The following is a 2,291-nucleotide window of genomic DNA, read 5'->3' as shown; positions in this document are numbered from 1 at the left end:
CTATCAACTAGACAAAATTACCGAGGTTCAGTTAATCTACTTTCCTGCGACTTGCATAAACTTTTTGATCTTTGATCGTAACTAAACAAAGCAAATAAAGTGATAAAATATATGCTTTACTGTGTAGATAGTATTCCAACTTCGAAGTACTAAAGGCGAATTTTAAAACAAAATTTATGCCGATGAGTAACTCAAATACTGGTTTCCCGCATGGTTTACACGGTTTTCCTTTAACTGTTTCTTGCAGGCGCACGACCAATTTGTCAACAATTTCATGAATTTCCAATAACAATAACAATGGCAAAAAAACAGCATCTATAATGTACCATAAAAATCTAATTACAAGGTCAATGTCACCGAAAGATTTTTTGTTTACCATTCTGCTCAATATGATAGGACTTACCTAAAGTAACCCAAAAGAAAAACAGTCACCAACAGCACTAAATAAACATAATTTGCAGTACTTAATTGCACACTACACAACACACCTATGTCTACGATAAACAATAATTGTCGACGGAGATGACAGATGACAGTGGCGGTCAGGTGATGTGACGTTGCCAGATTTAGTCCGTGATGTGGGGAAATTTGACATTGCGCACTTGCAGTTGCGCGCACAGAACACCTCTGAACAAGAAGTAACAACTCCATGCATACACCTGTGACCGCTTATGCGCGCTCTCTGCCAGCTGTTTACGTCCCTAAATTAAAACGAAGCGGCAATTTTGAATGATAAATTTCGATATGATTGTAACTTTCTCTTATTTCTTATATTTCTTAAGTCCATGTCCCATGTATCTGTTTGTACGACGATACGAAAGTGTTTCTATTGGTTGGAGAACTGTCAATTCGTCTGTCGTCCTACGAACAACGAATGCTTTGATAATATTATTATTTACAATTATAATTACATATTATTAAGTACCGATTTTCCTTGAAGACGTATAAATCAACTGTTTAAAAAGTAAATTTTACATTGCTTATGAAAGGAAGCGATAAGCAAATTTTCATGTAACATTTCAAACATTTAATTATTTTGCTAAAATCACCTTTAATAAAAAAAATGTCTCAAAGAATTAGAAAATATTACGTAAGGTGAATTGTCCAAAAAAGATTAATCTATTGCTAACCACTCGTATGGCCCAGACAAATTAATTTTTTTTTTGAAATTTATTTCATAAAAAAATGTGGTTTATTTGTCCTTACTTTAAAAGTATTCGTTAATATCCGTTACTCTGATTAGTTTCAAATATTCGCTACTTTGATTGCCGCAAGCAAAGTAAGTGTACAATGAAAAAACAAAATTTTATCAATATCTAGTGTAGCAAAGTAAAAAGAGAACAGAAAAAACTACAGTCAGAAGCTGATGCTCTTCCCGATTTAATCATTTTAAAGACCCATATCAAAAACAAATGTCCAAAATTTCCAAAATACTTGATTACACAGGGCATTCATATAATACAAAATACAGGAAAATATTTAATTTAATAATTCAAACAAAAACCAAAAAGCCAATACGTAGTTGCTTAAATTTAGGCGCAATTTCTATGTCGAAAAAATTTCGATTTTCTTTTTTTTATGAAACAAAACACAACGGCAACCATGCATCCCAGCGGACAGTTGTTGACAGACATGTCAACGTTACAAACCTATCTGTGAGTGATTTTCAAATGTGAAATGAATTTCATGTGCCAAGGTGAAGGTAGCGGGCAAATTTTGCTCGATCCCGAACCCTTGAAGGAACTTTTATCAGATAATAGTTTGAAAAATATGTATCGTTCTCAGCTAAACCTGGATCTATTGGGGTCTCTAAAGGCTGGGAGTGCGGCTTTTCCTAGTGGATTAGTATAATGATAATGCGGTCATTGTGTCCTTTGTCATTTGGCTTGTCCTCCCCTGGCGTTCGAAGTTAACAATACCTATGCCGTTTACTAACTAAACAGCACCCACAAAAGATAAAATTTAAGAAATAATTGCCTATAACAGCGATGAGCAACAGGCAGACCGCGGGTCGCTTGCAAACATGCTTATGCGGCCCGCCAAACATTTTTGTCACGAGTTATCGAGTTATGTGACGCTTCATCGAATTTTATGCTTTGCCGAGCGCGAAGACTTTTAAAAAAAACAATTTCTTAGATTTACGGACTTTATTACAAAACTATGTTCGTACACGACAGTTAGTTGTAAAAAGACAAAGTTTGCCGGTTTGCACTACTACTTATACTATTCTCCTATCTCTAATACAGTTAAGTCAGCATAGTGTCATGGGTGCTGATCTCGTAGTATTATAC

At 34.8% G+C, this 2,291-nt stretch overlaps 1 protein-coding gene across 2 annotated transcripts in view; it reads right to left on the bottom strand.

Moving 5' to 3' along the window:
- LOC109541575 (protein GDAP2 homolog) overlaps positions 1-537 on the bottom strand; it is an 82,742-nt gene extending 82,205 nt beyond the window's left edge. Inside the window, exon 1 of one of the 2 annotated variants that reach the window (XM_019910455.2) lies at positions 404-537. The gene's annotated coding sequence lies outside the window, so the exon portion shown is untranslated. Of the gene's footprint in view, positions 1-376 lie in introns of both variants that reach the window. The other variant, XM_048670286.1, reaches the window with a different exon arrangement.
- Between the last annotated feature and the right edge of the window lie 1,754 nt (positions 538-2,291).

This window comes from Dendroctonus ponderosae, unplaced genomic scaffold (assembly GCF_020466585.1).
Source record: "Dendroctonus ponderosae isolate FM_Combo_2020 unplaced genomic scaffold, Dpon_F_20191213v2 Dpon_F_20191213_1, whole genome shotgun sequence".
In the NCBI taxonomy this organism is placed as follows: domain Eukaryota; kingdom Metazoa; phylum Arthropoda; class Insecta; order Coleoptera; family Curculionidae; genus Dendroctonus; species Dendroctonus ponderosae.
This window is presented reverse-complemented; position numbering and strand designations above follow the sequence as displayed.